A 26,091-nucleotide genomic window follows, 5' to 3' on the forward strand; every position below is an offset into this window, starting at 1 on the left:
TTGAAAACCAGAAAATTGTTATGAATGCTAAATCCACTAAAAAGTATTCCATCTCCCTGATCCAAAATCCAAAAAAATCAAATATATTCACACCGATGCCTTCGCAAAATGACTCTTGCTACAAATGAAATTGAATTACAGTTCTTTGGAATCAAACGAATCACTATTAACTCATTATGTGCTAGTCCCAGCAGACTCAAAAAAGTGGTTCACTTGTTGGCAATATAGTCGGAACACTTGTTTCCTGGTTATCTGATATCACAGATGATATATCCACCTTATCTGCCAAAGTTGCATATGGTGCTAGTGTGTCACCGATAGATGTTGCCAGATTACTTTCTGTTGAAACAATCATATCTGGAATGCTCCCTAATGATGAATTAAGAGCTTTATCATCTGAAGTAGGTTCAGTTGCTTTAGATGTAGGTGGTGATGCACCTATTACTACGGCAACTGGTGCACCAGGAGGTGGTGCTCCTATCAGTGTGCCTAGTGTTGCGGTTGGTGCATCAGGAGGTGATGCTTCTATTGGTGTGCCTGGTGCTGCGACTGAAGCACTGGGCTGCACCTATTAGTGCTTCAGTTGGTCCACCAGGAGGTGGTGCTTCTAATGCCAATGTTTTGCCTGGTTGTTGCAGCAAAGTCTGTGTTGCAGGAGCAGGTTTTTTCTTAATGGTAATTGAAGCAGAAAGTGTTGCCATCCCAACAGGAAAGATTTCAATCGGTGGTTTCTTCCCTGCCTTTGACAAACTCTAAAGTTTGGGTTCCTTGAGAGAAGCCAAAAATGCAGTTATAGCATCTGTCTTTGCCGATGGTGTGGGCTCCACCTCTTCCTGTAACTCCGTTCCAAGCCTCAACCAAGTTCTTTAACGTTGGTCGCCCAGGAGCCTGAAACAAATTTTAGACTGGTCAGAAGGCAAAAATTATGCTTTGGATCAACAACAAATTGTCCACATGAACCAAGTCATACATGTGCGTGTAACATAGCCTCGGAAAGCATTCCAGTAACCTGCCATGCTTTCTCCATAAGAGCATTGTCTCCCAACACTACAGCTGAAAATGCTGCTTCACGTCCCAATCCAAACGAGATCAAGTTATTTACTAAACCTGGTAATCAAACACAATTTCTTTTACCAAACAATAACCAAATAAAAAACATCAAGTACAAAATTGTTAATTTTATCATGCAAAAATAATTTGATAAATTGAATATTCTCAATTAGGGGAGTAATCAATCGAGTTTGAGTCGATACAGTATCAAACTTAACTCAAGCTTGATTCGAAATTTGAGACTCAAAACTCGACTCAAACTTGATGAAGTTTTATTTTTTTAGCTCGAGATAGAAATCGAACTACTCAAACTCGCTTAATTAGACTCAATTAACATGTAAAAATAAGTTCGATTCTTATATTTGATAAAAACTCGATTATTTGTGCTTGAGTTCGAGTTCGAAATATTTTATTAATTAAAATAATAAAAATTATTTAAATATAAAAGCTCGATTAGGTTTACGAGCTTATCGAGTCAGGTATAATAATACTCAAACTCGACTTGATCGATGAGTCGAGCTACTCGAACTTAACTCGATAATAATCGAGCCGAATTTGAGGTTTATTCAAATCAAACCTGAGTAGCTTACAAATACTAATGTATCATTTGCACTTCTATTCTTAATGACAATGACTAGCAAGGCAATAATTCCTTTGCAGTAAATATGATTAAAAAAATCAAACAAAAAAATTAGTAAACTCATTTGAACTATTACCATATTTTCATTCATTAAACAACTTAAAAAACTACCGAAGACCTTTCTCATAAGAGAAAACTAATGGCAGTAAATGTTTCAATTTTTCCCTGTAGCATTATAGATGCAATTATAGAAAAAAAAAAAAAAAAAAAAGAAAAAAAAAAGGAAAGTTGTCTAAAGATATTATTTTTAATACTTAATGCAATTATCCATTAAAAATCTAGGACTAATCTAATACAACTAATTTAGGTTGCTTTTGGGACATATGATTAGTAAAAAGATAGGATACTAATCATCTTACCATATGTTTGTTATACACTTAAATAAAAGGATTAAATTATCGAAAGCATTAGATATCCTATGTCAATAGGATAACTTTATCTCTTGAAAAAGTAAAAGATTGTTTTTAATCTATAAGATCAGATAATTTATCAGAATTTTTAAATAATTTAAAAACCTAAAATTTAAATTATCAAATATTAGAAAATATTCTCCACTTTTCAAATTTTCTTCAAAATAAACAAGTAATTTGTAATTCAAACTTTGATATTTTTTTAACTATAAGCTATAAGCTTTTTAATAATTTTTAAATATAAAATAATACATAATTTTATTTAAATTTAAATTTAAATTTATTTATTATTTATTTGATGTATCTATTTGTTTATTATGATGTATTTCTTTAAGCCACAATTATTGAAGGAATTTATCAATTGATAAAGTATTTAGGCAACTTTTAATTAATTAATAGATGATCTCTAAAAAAATAATTGAGAAATTATATCATTTATGACTACATAAAAATTTAATTAATATATAAAGGATAATTTTGACCAATAAAAAATATTATCATATCTTAATCTTAATCTTAATCTTGCACATAACAAACATGATAAATGGTAAAATAATATTCTATCTTGTTCTTTATCTTTACACACCCCAAACTTAACATAAGAGGATATAATTTAATCTAATCATATTTATACTATTATATTATTCTATCCTATTACAATGTTGTATATCAAATATAGCCTTAATTTCAATTGATAGCTTTAATTCACTTCAACTAGAAAATTGCTTTACAATGAGGATACTAAGATAGATATTTTGGTATACAAGAAACCATTAGAAATAGCACCAATTAAATACAAAAATAAGGGTTGGTCAAAAAATGAAAAAAAAAAAAAAAAAGGAGACATAATTAAGATGGTTTGGACATGTGAGATGAAGGCCTGGAACAGAAAGTTTTAAATAATAAAAAAGGTTAACTGGAGTTAAGTACTTATGTAGCATAAAATTCTTAAAACCTTTTAGCAAGCATCAAACAGCTCAAATAACCAGTTTGAAAAAGAGGATATGAACATTGCAACTTACACTCAGGTGTGTCAACTCTCCATGATTAACAAGGCGAAGAGCAGTCCTCTTAACTCATGACCTCGTAAAGCTCCTTTCACTGAACCTGCAGTAGCTAACCTTTTAAGAGCTTCACAAGCAATGTCAGCCTGGGCGTAGCATCAGCTACATCAACAAGGTCCAAAAACTCCTTCACAAATTTTACTGTTCCTTGAACAGCCTCAACCAGATTTTCCTTTTTAGCTATCAAATTAAGGATATCATTCAAATCAAGCTTGGGATTATCCTATCCTATGTCCTTGCTGTTGCTCATTGTAAGAAGACATTGTAGAGCTCTTTTCAAATCATTACTTTTCATGGCTAAATCAAACTCCAACTTGTAAAACATAGAATAGCAATGTAATTGAAGAAACCATGGATCAGAATGCAATGCAAATAACATAGGACTCTTGCTGCAATCTAATTGGCATAAACACAAAAAACTGCATAATATACTTATAAAGAATGCTTTAATGTAAACCCCAACAGGCATATAGCACTTCCACCATCAACTTTCTTCCCTTACTTTCTTGAGCAAACAGTGGGATTCAATGATGGAGAAGAACTTATAAAAATGCAATTTTTCAAATTCATTTTTCATGATGCTACTTCTGTTGGCTAAAATAGACTTCAGAAATTGGAGATGATAAACTAAAAGAAAAGCACAATGGTAGGTTGATAACCCATAACTATTTTTCCTTGATTACGAATTGATTTTGCATATGATTGCATTCCACCATAAATTCAACATTAGAGTCAATTTTAATATCTACTAATGCAAAAATAAACGACAAAAAGAGAAAGCCACAGGTTCACGTTAATGTGGATGCAAATGATGATGGTGGATAATTGCTGTTGATTTATAGCCACTGTAGAGAAAAAGTAAAAGCAATGGCTTTTGAGAAAATTTTAATGAAAGCTATGGCAGATTATGATGAAAGTTCTGATTATAAAGGTTAGTCAAGGCCACAAATCAAGTACTTGATGAAAATTTTGGTTGCAAGTAGCACATGTATTATTGAAAATAGAAAAAGAAAGAAGGGAAAAAAAAAAGGGAAGGTGAAAGGAAGAAAAGAAAAAGACAAAGAAAAAAAGGAAATATATATGCACTTATTATATTTCAAACTCAATTGACACAACATTTTTTTTTATTAAGAATTTATGTTGCCAAAAAACAAGTGTTCCTTTTGTAAGACATACATTACTTCAAATTGAGATAACAACAACAATACAACATTAAACAAATATTATATATATATAAACATATATGTTTTTGGATAAATAAATATTATATAATATTTTATAACATTTGTTATATATTATTAATTATAATTCCATTAATTTTAAATAAAAATTGAGATAATATGCAATAAAAAGCTTTTCAAATTTGATAAATATCTTAAGAAAATATTTTATTTTCACAGTTTCTTCATGTAAATTTATTATTATACACATACAATTATTGAGTTTGCATACGTCTGAACTTAATCTAGCCCAATAGCTTTTAGGGTTAAAAATTGTAACTTGATAATTAACCTTTTAATAGTTTCCTACCAAAAGTCCATTTGATCCCGCCTAATATTATACTTTAGTGGCCTACAATAAATATCATTTTCTTCCTTCAACTCCCAGGATCCCATCATCTCCAACTAACTTTTCACCTCTAACTTGAGTGTCAACTACATAGATCAATATGACAATTTATTTTTTGAATTATTTTTCTGTATCCATGTGTATCCGACATGTTTCAAGCAATGTCAAACAAGTATGTGTTCAACACAAGTCCAATATAAATACATGTGTTAGACCCATGTGTGGACACCAAATTTGTCCGGGCTTGTGAATTGGATCTTGATTTAAAATTTGTTAAATGTATCGGGCTCCCAAGCCCAAAGCCTGATTTCATTTTAACTGAACCCAAGACCCGATTTTGATTGAGCCCAAGATCTAATTTCGTTTTTAATCCTAAAGCCGGTTTATCTTTTATTTTATTAATTTAATTTTTTAACTAAACAAAATACACAAAAAAATGAAAAAAAAAAAAAAGAAAAAAACAAGCAAAGTACTACAAATGAAGGAAAAAAACAAAAGGAGAGGGGGGCTGGTGCATGGTGCCGTGCACAGCACCACTGGCACTGCCCACCCACGCTAGGCAGATTAGACAATATAGAACGATAATGGGGCAGAGAGGGGGGTTGATGCTTGGGGTACCGTACACGGCACCCCCTTCTGCCAAACCCTCTACCAAGCCAGGCATAAGGCATGGCCAGAGCTCTATAAATAGAGCTTCGTGCCAGACTAAGGGAGAAGAGAGGAGATCCTGCAAAAAATAAAATAAAAAAAAGAAATTTCCAAAATAAAAAAATCTTCTTACTAAAAAAAAAAATCATTCAAATAAAAAATCACAGTCTCATAGAACGAGGAACCCAGTGCCAAAAGCTTTCTTGCAAAAAAAAAATCAGCTTACTTGTTCTAAAAAAAAAAAAAAAAAGAGGTTTGACCGAACCTTTAAGGTTCGATCTAGGGCATTTTAGTGAGATTCAAGCAAAACTAGGCCCAGATCTGTGTTTAGGGAGTCAAGGAGAATTTTTAGGGATGATCCCTGAACGACAACCTTCGGTCGGTCATCGTTCGTTGCTTCGGTTGCCTCGGAGTCGGATTTTTTAGGGATGATCGCTGAACGACAACCGAAGCAACGAACGATGACCGATCGACCGGTCTAGAGAGAGAGGGTCTGAAAGTGTAGAGAAAGAGGGAGAAAAGAAAATGAGAGAAAAAAAATCTTGACTTTTATAGAAAGCTGAAAGCCAAAACGATGTTATTTCATTAAAGGGTCAAAACGACGTCGTTTTGAGCTGAAAGATCAGCACGTCAGCCCTTGACCCACCCCGGGGTCCGCGCACCTGACCCAACGACCCACTTCACATTTAGCTTCTAACCAATCCAACTGCGCCAGCAACGAACCGTTGAACCCAATCTAGACCAACCCCGTACCATTGAACTTGAGCTGAACCAGTTTCGAATCGCTGAACGAGACCAAATCGCCAAACCAACGTTGGCCAGACCATTGATTGATCCGGTTCAAGTAAAAAATTTTATTTTTTTATTTTTTTTAAATATTATTTTTGTTACTTTAAATTTTATTATTAATATTTATACATATTTAAAATTGCTATAAAATTGCTATAAAATTTTTTTTTTATTTTATAATATTGTTAAAATTTTTATAATTATGTTATTTTTTAAAAATAAACTTAATAATAATGCATAATTAAAAAAATGTATGAAAAAAAAATTTTTATCCGACGATGAGATTTAAAGATACTCTGAGTAGTGATACCTATGGAATCTCTAGGTGAGAAGATTTTTTTAAATACTACCAGTGTATTGAAGTATTTATAAAAAATTTTTAATACGATAAAAAATTTTTTTGTTATAAAATAATAAATAATAATAAATTAATAAATTAAGAATAAGTAATAAAAAATGAGAAAAAAAAATTTTATCTAATAATGGGATTCTAAAAGTATTTCGAGATGCTTTAAGAAATCTCTATTTGAAAAATTTTTTTTAAATATTACTAATGTATTGAAATATTTATAGAAAATCTTCAATATAATAAAAAATTTCTCTTTTTTTTTCATTTTTTAAAATAAAAATAATAATAATAATTAATAAAATTTTCAAATAAAAATAAAATGTGTGCATTAACGTATTATCATTTGCATTGCATGCACGGCATAAAATATTTTACGAAAAATAAATTTAAACCTCCGAAAATGAGATTCTAAGATATTCCGAGAAGTAATGCCTAAGAAATCTACAGGTGAGAAAAAGTTCTTTCAATGTTACTAACGAATTGAAACATTTTAAGAATTATTTCAATAAAAAAATTTTAATTTATTTTTCTTGAATAAAATTTGAGCATCAATAAGAAAAATAATTTCCAATAAATAAAAAAATCAAGAAAATTATTTTTTTCAACACCAAAAATGAGACTATTTTTTATCAAAAAGATAATACGTAGTTAATTGGTACCATTTTAAACGGGTGCTGTGGGGGTGCTAATCCTTCCCCATATGTAATCGACTCTCGAATCCAAACTGTTTCACAAAACATAAAATTATCATTTTAATAAATTTTAATTGATTTTAAAATCTTATTAGAATGATAAATTTTAATAGGTGACCAATCGCACCTAGCCAAAAAAGATTGGTGGCGACTCCGTTTTTCATTTTTTTTTTTTCGTTTTCAAATTCGTCGGACAAACACAAAACCGTTACGACAGCTTGACGACTCCACTAGGAAAACCATTTATTTTCAAGAGTCAAGCCAAAATTAACTACGTATTATTCTTAAATTTTGATTTAAACAGTTATAATCGGTTTCTTAGATTTTTATTTTTCATTTTCAATAAGAAAAAAAGTCATAAAAAAAAAAACAAATCGAAAACAAAAAGAAAAATATTCACACATGTTTCTTTTACTATACCTCTTATGCTTGATTTTTCTGTATATATTACTCTTGATAAATTAGGAAATATATACACATACAATGACACAATGCATCTCATGCATGAGTTCTATACCCGGGCTCCGTCTTTTATAAGAGGAAGTACTTATGCATTCGTGAGGTGATAACCTCGGCAATGACAAGCGAAATACTTTCACTCAAATTGAATCCTTTCTATTCGTAGCCTGTAATGGGTAAGTATCGGGGTGCCTTACTAATCCAACATGAACAACAGTAAAAAATAATTTGAAAACCTTTAGATGCATGTCAACCTAAACCAAGCATGTAATAAACTTAGGAAGCTAACCTTAGGTAAACCTTGCCCACCCTCTTGTAAAGAATACCTAAGTCCAAAATGTATAAGAATAAAAGTTGTGTATAATATAAAAACAAAACAAAACAAAAAAAAATCTCAAAACTTTTTTATCTCAAACCACTTTCTCACATTAACTCAATTTCGTTTTGTTTTTCTTTTTAAATTAATCATATCATACAATTCTGCATAAAGGTATTTGCTTTAAGATATGTTTCTCCCGAGAAGTTTTCATGGATCCCATAGAACTATAGACTTGCTTAAATCTCTGAAGAATTTTTAGTGTTGAAATTTGTCCAAAGGTAAATATCTCCCACTTGCATTCATGCATCATGTGCATAATTTTTATTTTTAAAAAAAAAAATGCAAAATAAAATTTTCACCACATGGCATTTTAATTTTAAAAGAAATTTGGTGATGAAGGTTCAAGAATAGCTCGTCCACCAAAATTTTTTGACTTAACCTACTTGCCATTCATACAATACCAGAGCTTAAACAAGAATCATGGAACAATAATAAGTCAATCGATTTGAAAGGATTGAGAAGGCTCAAAAAGGACTAAAAAAAGATCTTAATAGGATAATGGATATGCTCAATAATCTGGATAAAAGAAAAGCAGTGGAAAGAAATCCTAGCCTTCAAGAACAATTGTCAGACATGGTGGATCTTACATATCCTTCAGGGTTTGAACCACGGCCAACTCAACATTCTTAAGAAGTCAAAATTCAAATTCCTACCCCCGGAGGATATGCCAATCCTTATCCAAAGATGACGTCCACACCTGTTCCAAGATAATTTCAAAATTTTACTAATCCTATCATGGTAGAAAAACCATCTGAGCCAATCCTGATTCCAAACTTGGATGATTCCAAAGAGAGAGAAAAGCTAAAGATAGAGACATCTAAGAAAGTAAAAGATACCAATGCTCAACAAAAGATGAAATTATTAGAAGAAAGACCTAGGGCCATAGAGGGAATAAATTTTTATGGCTCCACAGATGCAACTGAACTTTGTTTGGTTCTAAATGTGGTCATTCCACCCAAATTCAAGGTCCCTGAGTTTGAAAAATATGATGGCACAAAATATCCAATGACTTATGTCATCATGTATTATCGCAAGATGACGGCACATGCTCATGACGAAAAGTTGTTAATGCATGTATTTTAAGATAACCTTACGAGATCTGTAATCAGATAGTATATTCAACTAGACAAAACTCATATTCATTCCTAGCAAGAGCTCTCAAAGGCATTCCTTACACAATACCGACATGTCATGAATTTAGCTCCAGATCATCTATCTCTACAGAACATGAAAAAGAAGGCAACCGAAAGCTTTAAAGAGTATGCACAGAGATGAAGAGATATGGCTGCACAAGTTCAACCTCCCCTCACTAAGAAAGAGATAACTGTCTTATTTGTGAATACCTTTAAAGCACCGTACTATGAGAGATTGATAAGCAATGCCACTAAAAACTTTGTAAATATGGTGATATCCAGTAAAATAATTGAAAATGCCATAAAGAATGGTAAGCTCGATACAGAAGAGACAAGCGAAGCAAAAAAAAAGTGAAGCCCAAAAAAAAAAAGAGAATGAAGCCCAAGCAACGAACTATGTGGGACAACAGTTCAGAAGTTTCACTTTACACCCTACACCAATATCCCAAACCCATTACCCTTCCATAAACAATGTCACATCTATCCTTTATCTTTGTCAACCGTATCAATCGCTACAATAACCAGCTTGTGCACTTATTTTCAACCATATTTACAGATACCCAGCTATTCATCCAACCATTTCGTTGCACCTACTAGATTAGAACAAAGATCCAATACAGGTAATGGTCCAAGAGCCCCAAGAAATACCAAAAAAAGAACCATTTTTTACCTTATTCTCATATCTTACATAGAATTGTTACCCCAACTTATCCAGAATCGACTTTTGAAACCTATACATCTAGAACCCCTTCAACCTCCTTACCCAAAATAGTACGATCCTAATGCAAAATGTGATTACCATAATGAAAATTAGAGTCACTCAATAGAGAACTATCCTACACTGAAATATAAGGTTAGAGATCTCATTAAAGCTGAGAAAATAGAATTGGAAACTAATAGTGATTATCGTCTTATTGAAAACTCTCTACCTTGATATATTGGAAAAGAGATGAACTAAAAGTATTAAAGCACTAATGTGATAAACAGATAAGGAATTGGAGAATGATTCTACGACTTTTCTTAGGAAATGATGGATACTTCATTTGGTGTTGCAAAGAGGTGGATTGATTCAAAATAAAAAATGTGCCCCTTTCATTTCCTTTTTCACTTCTATATTAGACATGTGTATGAACTTCATGACTTGTATAAAAGTTAAATCTGAATGCTAAAAGCCTTATTTTTTTCTTTTTTGTCTCAAGTTTAAAAAAAAAAATTTCTCTTCATAATAAAGTCTCAAAAAATTTGGTGGTCATTATTATGAACTTACCCGAATAAAATATTCCCATGTCCATTTCATATCTCAAAATCACTTGAAAAAAGATGAAATGGCACAAGATGAAAGCTTTAAGCCCAATCTAGCTGGCAAAAAAGTTATTAACCTAGTGAAATCATCAATCAAGGAAAATATTATGATAAATTGTTTTCAAAATTCTTAGTGGTGATATCCAAGTATTAAAGTGTGAATTTCATTTTCTTAGTGATGATATCCAAGACATTTTCAAAATTAATCGATGGTGATATTCAAATATTAAAGTATGAGATGCATTTTCTTGGGGGTGATAGCCAAGACATTTTCAAAATCACTCAGTGGTGATATCCGAGTTTAAAGTTTGAATTTGCACTTAAATTTTCTTGGTGGTGAAATCCAAGACATTTTCTAAATCACTTGGTGGTGATATCTGAGTATTAAAAAAAAGTCATTTGCATCTTCTCGATGGTGATATCCGAGTATTAAAGTACGAGTTACATTTTCTTGGTAGTGATATCCAAGACATTTTGAAAAACAATCGATGGTGATATCCGAGTTTAAAGTTTAAATTTGCACTTGCATTTTCTTGGTGGTGACATCCAAGACATTTTCAAAATCAATCGATGGTGATATCCAAGTTTAAAGTTTGAATTTGCATTTGCATTCTCTCGGTGGTGATATCTGAGTATCAAGGTTTGAATTGTATTTTTTCGATGGTGATATTCGAGTTTCCTTCAATGGCGATATCCGAAGTCATGTGCATCTTCTCGGTGGTGATATCGAGTTTAAAGTTTAAATTTGCATTTGCAAGCTTTCGGTGGTGATATCCGGGTATCAAGGTTTGAATTACATTTTTTCGATAGTGATATTCGAGTTTCTTTCGGTGACGATATCCGAGTTTAAAGTTTGAATTTACACTTGTATTTTCTTGGTGGTGAAATCCAAGACATTTTCAAAATCACTCGGTGGTGATTATCCGAGTATTCAAAAAAAATCATTTGCATCTTCTCGATGGTGATATCCAAGTGTTAAGGTTTGAATTGCATTTTCTCAGTGATGATATCTGAGTATTAAGATTTGAATTGCATCTTCTTGATGGTGATATCCGAGTATTAAAATTTGAATTGCATCTTTTCGATGGTGATATCCGAGTATCGAGGTTTGAATTGCATTCTCTCGGTGGTAATATCCGAGTATCAAGGTTTGAATTGCATTTCTTCGATAGTGTTATTCGAGTTTCCTTCGGTAGTGATATCCGAAATCATTTACCTATTCTCGGTGGCGATGTCCGAGATTATTTATCCTTCGATAGTGATATTTGAAGTTATTTTTTTATGAATTTCTTTAAAGTTGTTAAGTCTCTGCTGATATGAGATTTTTTCAAGATAAAAATTTCTTTAAAGTTATTGAGCCTCTGTTGAGAGAAACTTTTTTTAAGATGAGATTTTAAAGTTGTAGAGCCTCTGATGAGAGGAACACTTTTCAAGATAAGAATTTTTAAAATTGTTGAACCTCTACTAAGAGAAGCCCTTTTTAAGATGAGAATTTTTAAAGTTATTGAGCCTCTGCTGAAATAAGCCTTTTTCAAGATGAGAATTTTTAAAGTTATTGAATTTCTACTGAGATGAGCCTTTTTCATATTTTAAATTTTCAAAAGTTGTCGAGCCTCGAATAAAAGGAGCATTTTTTATTTGATGATAAAAGCTTTCTGATTAGTTTGTATCAATTAAAAAAAAATTTTAACTCAGGACAAATTTGTTGTCTTTGTCTTTGTCTTTGCACTATTCTTGATTCTCAACAATGCCTAAAAAGGAATAGTTGTAGACACTAAATTTATCCGGACTTGTGAATTGGATCTTGATTTAAAATTTGTCAGATGTATCAAGCTCCCAGGCCCAACGCCCACTTTTATTTCAACTGAACCCAAGACCCGATTTTGATTGGGGCCAAGGTCTAATTTTGTTTTTAAACCCAAAGTCGGTTTATCTTTTACTTTATTAATTTAATTTTTTATTAAAAAAATACACAAAAAATGAAAAAAGAAAAAAACAAGCAAAAGACTACAAATGAAGGAAAAAACAAAAGCAGAGAGGGGCTGGTGCATGGTGCCGTGCACGACACCACAGGCACCGCCCACCCACGCTAGGCCCTGTGCCATCTGCTCAGGCACAAGGTCAAGATTAGACAATATAGAATGATAATGGGGCAAAGAGGGGGGTTGATGCTTGGGGTACCGTACACGGTACCCCCTTCTGCCAAATCCTTTGCCAACCCAGGCACGGGACATGGTTGGAGCTCTATAAATAGAGCTCCGTGCCAGATCAAGGGAAAGAGGGGAGATCCTGTAAAAAAAATAAAAAAAAAACTTCCAGAATAAAAAATCTTCCTACAAAAAAAAACTATTCAAATAAAAAACCATAGTCCCCTAGAACGAGGAATACAACGCCAAAAGCTTTCTTGCAAAAAAAAATCAACTTGTTCACAAAAAAAGAGGAAAAAAATGTTTGAAAGGTTTGGTCTAGAGCGTTTTAGTGAGATTCAAGCAAAACTAGGCCTAAATCTGTGTTTAGGGAGTTAAAAAGAATTTTTTGAGATTTTTTGAGATTTTTTAAGATTTTTCAACCACCGTCTCAATGACGGCAGGCGGTCGATGACCGGTGAACGACAGTATGAGCGACAAACGATGATTGGTCGATCAATCTAGAGAGAAAAGGTCTGAGACTGTAGAGAGAGAAAGAGAGAAAGAAAATGAGAGAAAAAAATTAACTTTTATAGAAAACTGAAAGCCAAAATGACGTCATTTCATTAAAGGGTCAAAACGATGTCGTTTTGAGCCGAAGGATCCGCACGTCAGCCCTTGACCCTACCCGAGGTCCGTGCACCCGACTCGATGACCCGCTTCGCATTTAGCTTACGAGCGATCCAACTGAACCGACAACGAACTGTTGAACCCAATCCAAACCGACCCTGAACCGTTGAACCTAAGTTGGACTGACCCCGAACCGCTGAACGTGACCAAACTGCCAGATCAACGTTGATCAGATCGTTGACCGATTCGGTTCAAGTAAAAAAAGTTTTTTTTTAATTTTTTTTAAATATTATTTTGTTACTTTAAATTTTATTATTAACATTTATGCATGTTTAAATGTTTAAAATTGCTATAATAAATTTTTGTTGTTTTATAATACTGTTAAAATTTTTATAATTATGTTATTTTTTAAAAATAAACTTAATAATAATACATAATTAAAAAAATGTATGAAAAAAATATTTTTATCCGATAATGAGATTCAAAGATACTCCGAGTAGTGATACCTAGAGAATCTCTAGGTGAGAATTTTTTAAAGTATTTACAAAAAATTTTTAATACAATAAAATTTTTCTTTTGTTATAAAATAGTAAATAATAATTAATTAATAAATTAAGAATAAGTAATAAAAAATGAGAAAAAAGAAAATTTTATCCAATAATGAAATTCTAAAAGTATTCCGAGTAAAGATGCTTTAAGAAATATCTATGTGAGAAGTTTTTTTAAATATTACCAGTGTATTGAAATGTTTATAGAAAATCTTCAATATAATAAAAAATTTCTCTTTTTTTATTTTTTAAATAAAAATAATAATAATAATTAATAAAATTTTCAAATAAAAAATAAAATGTGTGCATTAACATATTATCATTTGCATTGCATGCACAACATAAAATTTTTTATGAAAAATAAATTTAAACCTCCGAAAATGAGATTCTAAGATATTCCAAGAAACGATGCCTAAGAAATCTCTATGTGAGAAAGAGTTCTTTCAATGTTATCAACGAATTGAAATATTTTAAGAATTATTTTAATAAAAAAGTTTTAATTTATTTTTCTTGAATAAAATTTGAGCATCAATAAAATAAAATTTCCAAAAAATCAAAAAATTTATTTTTTTCAACACCGAAAATAATACTTTTTTATCAAAATTAAAAGATAACATGTAGTTAGTTGATACCATTTTAAACGGGTGCTGTGAGAGTACTAATGCTTCCCCACTCGTAACCAATTTTCGAACCTAAACTGTTTCACAGAGCATAAAATTATCCTTTTAATAAATTTTAATTGATTTTAAAATCTTATTAGAATGATAAATTTTAATAGGTGACCAATCGTACCTAACCAAAAAAGATTGATGACTACTCCGTTTTTTGTTCTTTTATTTTCGTTTCCAAATTCGTCGGACGAATACAAAACCATTACGACACCATGTATATACTTCATATATACTAAAATTGAACCAATTTCAAGGTGGATGGTAAACCTAAAGCACCAAGATAAGTAGAATGGTAATTTGATCCTTTCCACATCAATAATTGCTCTTATATCATCACATCATTTGCCTCAAAAGAATGAACTTCTCTAATCACTTTATTGATACACTATTGAATTTTCTTACCTAGGATTAATTAAACTCTTAATTCCCTAATACAATAATTTTTATTCTATTTTACTTAAATGGGGCATTTTAAGTCACATCAACACCTTGTCATATTTTAAAAAGATCAAAATGTTTTTATTTTGATAGAAACCAAATACAATCTCTGTTTAACAATTAATTTAGAGCATCAAAGTTCATATTAAGAAATTCTTCTTTTGCTCCATATCTCCATAAATCACTTTAATTGAAATTTTTCAAATGAAGTGCACTCAAGGATACTATCAGTCTCGACAAAAAAAAAGATAAAAAGAATGCAAATTGAAGGTTGCTGAAATTTAAGTATTAAATTTTTAGTTCTAAAAAATTTAAGCACTGAATTTATGATATAAAAATTGTTTAGCATGCTATTGTAGATTAAATGTTTAGTAATTTTCTTATTAATCTTTTATAAATGAGAAATACAATTTTATAATTATTTTCAATAGGTAAAGGTTAGAAAGAAAAGAATAAATAGTTAAAAGGAAAGAATATAAGATTAATGTAATTAAATAATATTTTTTCCTTGAATGAATTGATACATTAAGTAGATAAAAGCTATTTAGCATTTTCAATACTTTTATTGAAAATCTTCCATTAAGTGATTTTTAAAAATGATTTATCAAACACATTGAAAAAACTAAATCCATAAAAAATTTTAATTTTCAATGGCTTATCAAACACACATTATTGGTTGTTTGGGTTGGCAGAATCTCACAAGGAAAAAATTGGTTGACAAAGAAAGTGGAAGAAGTCTTGACTTTAGCAATAAAAGAATAAAAGATTTGGCAAATGGATATCTAACAGATGAAGTTCCCAATGGGTATAGATTAGTCCTTGAAGAAACTAAGAGTCTGCTCAAGCCTTTTGACTTGATTGCTAATTGCAGTGGAATCAAATTTTGAATAAATTAAAAAAAGTTTTCTTTATGGGCTAAACCCAATTGGAGATATGTAGTGTTTGTCCATAATGCTAGTAATGTGGTTTGTTTTAATTCCATATCCAGGAGTTAATAGGTGGTTGTTAGTACGTTAGGTGCAAGGTAGTTGCATCTTTGCCAAAGAAATGAGGTTGTTAAAAGTAGGGAAATTCAACAGAATTAAAATTTGTACAAAAGAAAAAGTTTTACTGAGTCAATTTTTCAGAATAAAGATGACGGCAAGACCAGGTGATTCAACAGCATTTGCTAAGGAGTTGCTTTTGGTGCTAAGGAAAGAAGATAAGTTTCACCATAGACAGCCAAGGCAGTAAGCAGAGTGCCTCTGTGAGTAGGTGCTTATAAACTTGATACAGATACGATTAATAAACTGGGACTGTCGATGCTTCAGCTCAAGGTTTACTACACAGCCATGTATCAATTATTAATATTTTTATTTTTTAAAAGAAAATCGGATGTGGCATTGACATGGTGTTCATGTGCCTTGAAATACCTTATTTAGGGAAATGAGATTAAACATACTTCCACAACCAAATAAGATTTTAATTTCTCTAGTTGAAGAAAAAACTCCACGGTACTTCAGTCCTTGAGACAATGGCTTTTCTATTTTTCTAAACCACTCTGATTCCTTGTCCAAAAACTACCACACCCTTAGTGCTTGAATAAAATCAACTCAAAAGAGCAGAAACCATACATCTCCAACTCATTGCCTGCTATTACATTTGAGTCATTCAACAATTGCCTATTCTTGCACATGATGCCTCTAGTTTTTTTCCTGCTATTTCATGTAAAATACCCCATTCAACCCGGTCCCCTCTAACCAAGAAAAATACCCTTATCAATGTGTGTGTGTGTGTGTCTATGTGTTTGTGTGTCAATACAATGCAAAAATACAAGCATGTATGATGCATGGACTTGTAAAACTCCATTGTATAGATAACAATGCACAAAGAATAGCAAATAGAAAGCAAAGGCATGCGTGTGTGAGTAAGAGAGAGAAATCTAACAAAAATTTTTTATGATAGAAACAGAAGCTTATTTCAAAGTTGCAATTGTAAAAAAAACAGCCATAGGAATCATATCCATAAAAGAAATCAAACACAAAATAGGTAGAGCAAACCTCTTAGATATGCTAGTTAAATGAAATGCTTCAATGGCATAGCCCATTCCAAGCATAAATTGTGCTAAATCATCATGATGCTCTCTGTCAAGCCGACTTGCCCTGCAAAGGAAAACAATATGAGATTGCACAAAATTATAATCCCATTTGAAGTAGAGAAGAAAACTTTTATACCATTTCACTGCACTAATAGCATCTTCATAAGCAACGAGACACCGTCAACGAATGCCATGATGGCTCAGGGACAACATATGCACAGTCATGTAACTACAAACAATAATATAAATGTAACGAAAACCCATATTTGATAATATAAATTGCAAGTTTGGATGACTATAACTGAGTTTTACAATAATATAGGGCATGACACGAAAATAACTTAGCATTTCTAATCAAGAAACCACCCCAAGGAACATGTTCTAATATGCATAACTTATATAATCATGGAACCACAAATTATAGGCCTTTAAGGTATATACATCAATTCCCAATATCAAATTGGTATTAAAGCTATGACAAGTCATCATCTTCAAGCAGCAACAAAAGATGTTAAAGCCAACACCGACGTTGCAGCAGCTACAAATGCTAACCCAAAGGATGCCCTTATAGAGGAAATGCGGCAACAAATCCTTCAACTACAACAATAGTTGCATATGCAAGAAAAGAAAAAAGAGATAAGGCGGTAAGAAAAAAGGATGAAAAAGGATGAAAAAGAGGCTAATCCATACCATGAAAACAACAACGATTTTGACAATAACACCCCACCTCACCCACGGCAAGTAAGAGACTACCTACGCAAACACCAACTTCAACATAGCATGTTTAACCGAAAAATAGTGATTCATGAGTTTGTGGGGAAAATGCAACTTGAGGAGTTCTTAGATTGGCTACACATAATGAAGTGCATCTTCAAATACCATGATGCCCCTGAACATCGTAAGGTGAAGCTAATGGCTATCAAACTTAGAAAGCATACATCCTTTTGTGGGAAAATTTGAAAAAGCAAAAGGAAAGAGAAGGCAGGAGTAAAATTACAACTTGGAGAAAATGAAAAAAGAACTGAAGAGGAAGCATCTTCCAAACAACTTCCAACAAGATGTCTTCCTTAAGCTCCATAACTTAAAGCAAAAAGATTTTTCAATGGAAGAGTATACAGCTGATTGTGACCATCTCATATTGAAATGCGAATTAGTGAAACAAGAAGAGCAAACTATTGGCCGATATCTTGGAAGATTGAAGATTGAGATAGCTAATGTGGTATAGCTGTAACTTTATTGGACTTCAAACGATGTATGCAAACTCACCCTTAAGGTGGAGAGACAACAAAAGGTGACCCATGGTAGCAACTTAAGATTTAGGTCTAGAGAAAGCTACATCAATAAAGGTGGCTCATCCAAAACTGTTGTTCCTTTTAAAGCTCATTCCAAAACAGCCCAAAAAAAAAAGATAGAACCTCAACTAGGAAGCCTCAATCTAGTGCACAAACCAGAAGGTGTTTTAAATGTCAAAGGCTTGGACACATTGCCTTAGAATGTCCAAACAGGAAGATTGTGACTAGTAGAGGAAAACTTTGAGGAAAATGAAGAGGAGCTGGTTGAGGAGAATCAAAACCTTGAAGAGGAAGAGGTAACCTATGACGATTGTGGAGCATCCTTAGTCATACAATGCAGCTTAAGTACCGCACCTGCTAAGAAAGAATATTGTTGCATAAAAACATGTTTCACACTCGCTGTACTGCCCATGGGAATATATGTGATGTTATAATCGATAGTGAAAGTTTTGAAAATGTTGTTTCCACTTTTATAGTACAAAAACTAAGCCTTAAAACAATGGATCACCTTCAACCATATAAGCTGTCTTGGCAATAAAAGGAGAATAAAATCAAGATCAGCAAGAAGTGTTTGGTTCTTTTCCTCTTTTTTTAGGAAAGTAATACAAATACGAAGTATGATACGATGTAGCTCTGATGGATGCTTGTCATTTACTGCTTAGAAGACCTTCGCATTATGATAGGAGGGTTATTTATGATGGTTACCATGACACTTACACATTTGTGAAGGATGGATGCAAAATCATCCTAGGCCCTACCAAGCCCATAGTGATATCAAAACCAACCAAAGGGGAAGGAAGCAACTTGTTTACCAAGGTCAATTACAAAAAAAAAATTAAAATGAGTGGCACCATGTATGCACTAGTGCTGATTAAGGAGAATGAAGATAATGAGCAACCCCCTGCAGTCATAAAATCATTGTTGGTAGAATTTCAAGATGTTGTTCAAGAAAAGTTACCAGTTGGTCTACCACCAATGAACATTAAACACTGCATAGACTTTATCCCAGGAACTATTCTACCAAACAAGGCAGCCTCTAAGATAAGTCTTAAAAAGCATGAGGAGTTGCAACACCAAGATGAAGTGGTGAAAAAATGAATGGTGCACGAAAGCATGAACCCTTGTGCAGTCTCACCCTTTTAGTGCTTAAGAAGGATGGATCACGGTGCATGTGTGTGCATAGTATGACGATCAAAATGTCACGATTTTTCTATCCCTCACTTAGATGACTTGCTAGACCAACTACATAGAGCAAATATTTTCTCTAAGATAGACCTATGAAATGGCTATCATCAAATCAAAATGAGGCTTGGAGATTAGTGAAAACTAGCCTTCAAGACAAGGGATGATCTCTATGAATGGATGGTAATGCCTTTTGGTTTATCTAATACTCCTAGTACTTTCATGAGATTTATGAATCATATCTTTAAACCTCATTGGTAGATATGCAGTCGTATATTTTGATGATATTTTGGTGTACAACAAAGATGAGAACCAACACTTGAATCCTCTACATCAATTATTTTGCATATTAAAGGAACAAAAACTTTATGTTAACTTTAAAAGTGCAGTTTTTTTACTTCCAACCTTATGTTTCTAGGATTTGTGGTGTCAAAGGAAGGAATAAAGATGGATCCTAGCAAGGTTGAAGCAATTTTAAATTGGCCAACACTAGAATCTTTGCATGATATCCGAAGCTTTTATAGCCTTGCATCTTTTTATAGGCGCTTCATTAGGGGTTTTAGCTCCATTATGGCTTCCATCACCAAATGTTTGAAAGATGAAGCTTTTAAATGGACCAAAAAAACCCAACACAACTTTGAACTCATCAAGATGAGGATCACTGAAGCTCACATCCTATCCTTACCATATTTTGATCAAGTGTTCGAAGTGGAATGTAATGCATCAAATTCTAGAATAGGTACTGTTTTCAACCAAGAAGAAAAGCTTATAGCATTTTTCAGTGAAAAGCTCAGTAAAGCCAAGAGAAAGTATTCAAACTATAACAATGAATTCTACGCCATACATAAAACTTTATTCCATTGGAGTCAATATCTCACTGCCAAGCCATTTGTTATATATTTAGACCATAAGGCCTTGAAGTTCATCAATAGTCACCATAAGCTCAATCGAAGGTATGCAACTTGAGTACCTTTAAGCTTACAACTTCACCATCAAGCACAAATTGGGAACTCAAAATGTGGTGGCAGATGCTTCGAGTCGAAAGCACTTCTTATTATGGACTATGGCTGTTGAAGTTATTGGATTTAATGTGATCAAAGGACTCTATGAGGCAAGCCTTTACTTTGGCTGAATTTGGGAAAATTGCAAGCAAAGACCACACAACCAATTTTTGTTGCATGATGGATGCCTACTCAAGGTTAACAGCCTTTGCATTCCCTCATGTTCTTTGAGACTAGCCTTAATCAATGAGGCTTATGATGGTACCCTAGGTGGACACTTTGGAAGAGATAAGACACTTGCTCTTTAGCAAGACAAGTTTTATTGACCGATAATGGAAAAGAATGTGATGAAACACCTTGAACAATGTAGAGTGTGCTACATTGTCAAGAGTCATGGTTAAAACATTAGATTGTACACTCCACTGCCTATGCTTAGTGCTCTTTGGGAGGATGTTAGTTTAGACATTGTAGTAAGACTACCAAGAACTCAAAGGAACAAAAACTCCATCATGATGGTTGTAGATCGTTTTTCCAAGATGGCCCATTTCGTTCTTTGAACCAAAACTATAGATGCTTCTCATGTTTTTGATTTACATTTTAGGAAAATTGTAAGGCTACATGGAGTTTTTAGATCCATCATGTTTGATTGAGATTCCAAGTCTCTTAGTCATTTTTTGCGCACTTTTTAGAGGAAGCTTGGCACCAATATCAAGTATAGTTTTTCTCATCAACCTCAAACAAATAGTTAAACAGAAGTTACCAACCGTAACTTGGGCAACCTTTTAAGAAGTTATGTGAGAAAGAATATCAAGCAATGAGATCTTATTTTACCTCAAATAGTGTTTACCTACAACCACTCACCAAGCCAAACCACTGGTTATAGGCTTTTTGAAGTGGTGTATGGTAAGAATCCAATCAACTTCTAGATTTAGTTCTTCTCTCCAATAATCAACAATTTTGTGAAGATGCAAAAAAAATGGCTAAAGGTATCAAACGATTGCATGACTAAGTGAGTTAGGATTTTGCAGCAAAATGAAAAATAAAAAGGCAACAAACAAGCATCGAAGACATGTGGAGTTTACAAAAGGCGATTTGGTGTGGATCAACTTACGAAAAGAGAGATTTCCTCCAAGAAAGTTTGGCAAGTTACAACCTAAGGCAGATGATCCATTTAGAAATCTTCAACGCATTGGGAAAAATGCCTACGAGATAGAGCTTCTTAACACTTATGGAGTATCTCTCACTTTCAATGTTACTGATTTGTCACCCTACCATGATGAGAAAACTAGTTCAAACTTGAGGACCAATCTTTCCCAACCAGAGGAGATTGACACCGAAGTGCTAACACACCTTACAATTAGGCTGAGACTAAAGAAGACTTATCAAAAAATAAGATAGACTTATCCCTGGTCCAAATTCACTAAACAAATTTAGAAATAAAGTGTGCTGGAATATAAAGGTTATGTTTGCACTAGCTAGAAAAGGAGAGTATAAAGATAGATAGGATTATGATATGGATGAACCTAGACACCAAATATTAAGCACATTATCAATGTGCAAGGCTGTAATTTGTAAGAGTAAATGGACAGATAATTGTGTTCACACTATAGATTATTATATTCACATACAAATCCCATAATTTTAGGAAACATTTCAACAAAACAAGATTAAAGGCAATCCCATCAATTTAGCAATCCAAAAAAAGGCAATATTTGAAGCTCCCATACTTTAAGGGATGTTCCTAGCTTATTTATTTTTTGTTATTATTTGTAGAAGGCAGAATAGAGTTTGTTTTACACTTAAGTAATTTTTTAGATTGTTCTCAAGTTCTATATCTCTTAGATGGATTTCCTAAAGTGGTGAACTTTTATAGTTTTGTATCCTTAATTAGAATTTCTATAGTGATCTTTCTGTATCTCTTAGTGTCTACTATTGATGGTGAACTTCTATCATTTTAATCCAATAACAACATTCTATCATTATTCAAATTCTTGTGAGTTCTTTTCTTTGCGAGTTTTTCTATTTACAATTAATCTTCAACAACTCACCATCAATTTTCAGCATCAAAACCTTCCACCGTGCATGGTTGTCATTCCTATCTACAACTTTTAATAGCCCCAACCCACAACCCAGCTTCTCCAAAAGAAAATCACAAAAAAAAAATCTAGCAGAAAACATTTGCAGAGAGAGAGAGTCACCAGCCAAAAATCCATCACCACCAAACTACCTAATCCTACCACTACTAAAATCACCCAACAGCTCAATTACTATATTTAGTATCACAAAATCATAACCATCCCACACCACTAGCAAACCTACCATCCTAGACTCAAGATATTGCAAGATAACGCACAAAATCAAGCAAGTAAAAAAATCCAGCTTCAAACAAGATACAAGCCCAAACACCCATTACCAAAAGTCAATTAACCAAAAAATACTTAAAACCCAAAATATCTGAAACCTAATAATAGACAATCAAAATACAAAAAGCAACACTCAACCTAAGATCAATTACAATAAGCAACAAAAAAGGCAGTGGTGGTTGTGACTCACGTTAACGGAAGCAATGATCAAAGAATAGGGTTCTAGGTGCAGGATTCTTGATTGGAATTTTGAGGTTAGAGAAAGATGACACCGAAATATCTGCACATCATACAACTTGGGCGAAGACTAAGGCAAACTTATCCAAAAATAAGATGAGCCTATCCTTGGTCCAAATTCGCTAAATAAACATAAAAATAAGAAGGGTCGAAATAAGGAGATTGTGTTCATACTAGCTAAAAACGAAGAGCATAAAGGTGGATAGGATTATGGTTAGATTCATTATAATGTAATCTGCAGGAGTATATGGGCAGATAATTACATTCACATTACAGATTACTATATTCAAATGCAAATCCCTTGATTTTAGGTATAATTCTAGCAATTCAATCTATAAGTCTCTATGCTATGAGGGATGTTCCTAGCTTATTTATTTGCTGTTATTCTTTGGTAGAAGGCATAATAGAGTTTTCTTTATCCCTAAGCAATCTTTTAGATTGTTCTTCAAGTTTTGTATCTCTTAGGTAGATTTCTTAGAGTAGTGAACTTCTATTGTTCTATATCCTTGATTAAAATTCTTATGGTGGTGTTTTTGTATCCTTTAGTGTCTAATCTTAGTGAACTTTTTATCCCTTTTAATCCAATAATCACATTCTGTCATTATTCCAATTCTTGTGAGTTATTTTCTTTGTAAGCTTTTTTCATTTGCAGATACTCTTCAATATCTCAACCATCAATTTTCGACATCAATTTGGCATCAAAGCTATTGCAAGTCATTGTCATCTAGCATCAGCAAAAGAGATTAAAGCCAACACCAACGCTGCAGCAACTACCAATGTTGACCCAAGGGATGCCTTCATAGAGGAGATACAGTAATCAATCCTTCAACTACAACAATAGCTGCATATATAAAAAAAGAGAGAAGAGATAAAGAGGCAAGGAAAGGGGAACAAAAAACATGAAGGAGAAGCCAATCCATACCATGAAAACAACAGTGATTCTGATGATAACACCCCACCTCACCCATGGCAAGTTAGACACTATCTACGTAAAAATCAACTTCAACCTAACATATTCAATCCAAAAATAAAAATTTTTGAGTTCGAGAGGAAGCTGCAACTTGAAGAGTTCTTAAATTGTTTACACTCGATTGAACGCATATTTGAATACCATGAGGCTTCTTAACATCACAAGGTGAACCTAGTGGCCATCAAACTTAGAAAGCATGCATCTTTTTGGTGGGAAAATCTAAAAAAGCAAAGGGAAATAGAAGGCTGAAAAAAATTACAAATTGGGAGAAAAAATAGAGTTGAAAAAAAAATATCTTCCAAACAATTTTCAGCAAGATATCTTCCTTAGGCTTCATAACTTAAAGCAAAGAAATCTCTCAATGGAAGAGTATACGATTGAGTTTGACCACCTCGTGTTAAAATGCGAATTGGTGAAACAAACGAAGCAAACTATTACCCGATACCTTGGAGGATTGAAGATTGAGATAGCTAATATGGTATAGCTATAACCTTATTGGACTTTCAATAATGTATGCAAGCTTACCCTTAAAGTGGAGAGACAACAAAAAGAGGCCCATGAAAACAACTTGAGATTCGGGTCCCGAAAAGGCTACATCAATAAAGGTGGCTTATCCAAGACTGTTGTTCCTTCTAAACCTATTCCAAAACAGCCCCAAAAGAAAGATGAAACCTCAACAAGCAAGCATCAGTTTAGTGCACAAACCAAAAGGTATTTTAAATGTCAAAAGCTTGGACACATTACCTCAGAATGCCCACACAGGAAGATTGTGGCTCTAGCAGAGGAAAACTAAGGTCGGTAAATTAACCCGAAATCGTCGAGTTTCGACCCAACCCGATCATTTAGGGTCAAGTCTTTTTTTTTTTTGAAAAAATGAGTTTCGGGTAAGGTCAGGTCGATTTTATTTTTTGAAATGTCAATTTCAGGTCGAGATCGGGTTTATATGAACCCAACTCGAAATATTTACCAAAATACCCTTAATATATATGTAATTTTTTTTAAGGTTTTTGAATTTTGATTTCTTTCGGCCTCATTGTTTTTCATCCATCTAGCCATCCCACCTTTCTCATCTCTTCTGATCTCTTTAAAATTTCTCATCCACCCATCCCACCTTTTTTCATCCATTTAGCTTTCTTCCTTCGAATCTTTCCTCTATTTCAGCAAAGAAAGCCTTCAAGCTAGATAAAAGAAAGTCAACAGGACAGAAAAGAAAGGTAGACAAGCCAACCATTAGTACCTAGAAGCGATCGTTTTCCCTTTTGAGAAACAAAAACTGTAACAGCTAAACCTTCCTTTGAGTAATCTCTATTAGTACCAGCAGTTCTAAGATAAGTCAAAACCATCTCCTTTATAGATCTTATTTACAAGTATCAAATTTTTTTTAACGGTAAATCAATCTCTTCATTTTCATTTAACAAGATTTGATCTTTGATATGAACTCATCAACTCTTCTCAAAAGGCAAAAGCTCTAAAAAATCCTCAAACTTTTTTGTTTTCCATCAAAGTTGCCCAAAACCCTGAACCCTCCAAAACCCATGTGCTCAGATACAAAACCTTTTAAGAGTTTTAAGGGTTTCTCAATACTCATCTCAATCCACCAAGTTCCCTGAGTACGAAATGCCCTGTCACTTGGGGTGTTGTTCAAGGGAAAAAAGAGAAACAAGTTAACCATGTCAAAATATGTGATTATCTTAAAATCTTAGGAATAATCCCTGATGAATTAGAGAATCTAAAATTACCCTCTACTGTTAAGGTTATGTCTGAGCGTGTTGAGTTTTTACAAATACTTGGATTAACTATTGATGATATCAAACGAATACCCTTTAATGCTTGGTTGTAGTGTGCGTAAAAACATAATACTTATCTTAGGTTACTTGGAAAAAATTGGAATTCCTAAGTGGAAACTAGGGGAGTTTGTTAAGAATTATCCGCAAGTGTTGCAGGCAAGTGTGGTTGTTGAACTTGCTTCTGTTATCAAGTTTCTTAGGGCACTTAATTTGGACTGTCCATGACTAAACACGTGATATGGAACATATAACAAGAACCTATAAGAAAAATGCACAAACAAAAAA

The 26,091-nt window shown here is 32.9% G+C and overlaps 1 long non-coding RNA gene across 1 annotated transcript; it reads right to left on the reverse strand.

Moving 5' to 3' along the window:
* LOC111281879 (uncharacterized) lies at positions 1–26,078 on the reverse strand. Its single transcript, XR_002689174.2, has 6 exons — positions 23,003–26,078; positions 17,111–17,203; positions 16,937–17,038; positions 3,123–3,207; positions 971–1,107; positions 1–888 (listed from the first exon to the last, which is right to left on the reverse strand). It is a non-coding gene; the product is annotated as an uncharacterized LOC111281879 (long non-coding RNA).
* Positions 26,079–26,091: the final 13 nt, after the last annotated feature.

The sequence above is a fragment of the Durio zibethinus genome, chromosome 5 (assembly GCF_047325235.1).
Source record: "Durio zibethinus cultivar Kanyao isolate XHJ-2024 chromosome 5, ASM4732523v1, whole genome shotgun sequence".
Taxonomy (NCBI): Eukaryota; Viridiplantae; Streptophyta; class Magnoliopsida; order Malvales; family Malvaceae; genus Durio; species Durio zibethinus.